We start from the raw sequence: 704 nt of genomic DNA, 5'->3' as shown, positions 1-704 counted from the left end.
GCGCCGCGGGCGTGTGTTCACTTCAGGCGCCGCGGGCGTGTGTTCACACAGAACCTGACGGCCAGAACTCAGAGAGGCGTGTACGAGGCGAGCGTCTCGGCCGATGTCTTTGAAAACTACGAGCTTTTTCCCAGTTGCCCTCGAAAGACACTACAGGTTAGCAGAAGAGGGGCGGAGTGACCGAATCATCTTCACAAGTAAAAATGAAACGGCTTCTTGGCGTTTGGTCTTCGTGCTCCGTGGCAGATTGTTTTTCTGTTCCTGGCTCTCGTTTTTTGACGTGCCTGTCCCTCGCAGCTGCTGCTGAGTCTAATCACGCACCGATGGTTCGTGTCTATAAACGATGATGATGATGATGCTTCAGTGGAACGTTCGACGTCCACAGTGCACGTTCGATCAGCCATATTGAGAGAATCTTCTGTAAATAACTAACCAGTATTCAAAGTGGACATCTGACCCTCCGAGCCCGTTTGGGTTTCTCAGCATCAACTAAGTGAAAACTAAACGGACGGACTCGTCTCGCTCTGAACTGCCTCGTTCCGTCAGGTTCTAGTTTCATATGAAGTGCCTCCACTGGGCTTGGTATGGAGAAGTGTGAATGGGTGTGGTTTTTGTGTGTGTGTTGAGCTTGGGTACTTGCACACGGGTGTGCACGCTGACTAAAGGTGCACAAAGTGAATCTGACGCGGGGGTGGGTGGGGGGA

This window comes from Nematolebias whitei, chromosome 6 (assembly GCF_014905685.2).
Source record: "Nematolebias whitei isolate Nwh7 chromosome 6, NemWhi1, whole genome shotgun sequence".
Classification (NCBI taxonomy): Eukaryota; Metazoa; Chordata; class Actinopteri; order Cyprinodontiformes; family Rivulidae; genus Nematolebias; species Nematolebias whitei.
The sequence above is the reverse complement of the archived record's forward strand: the minus strand, read 5'-3'. Positions refer to the sequence as shown.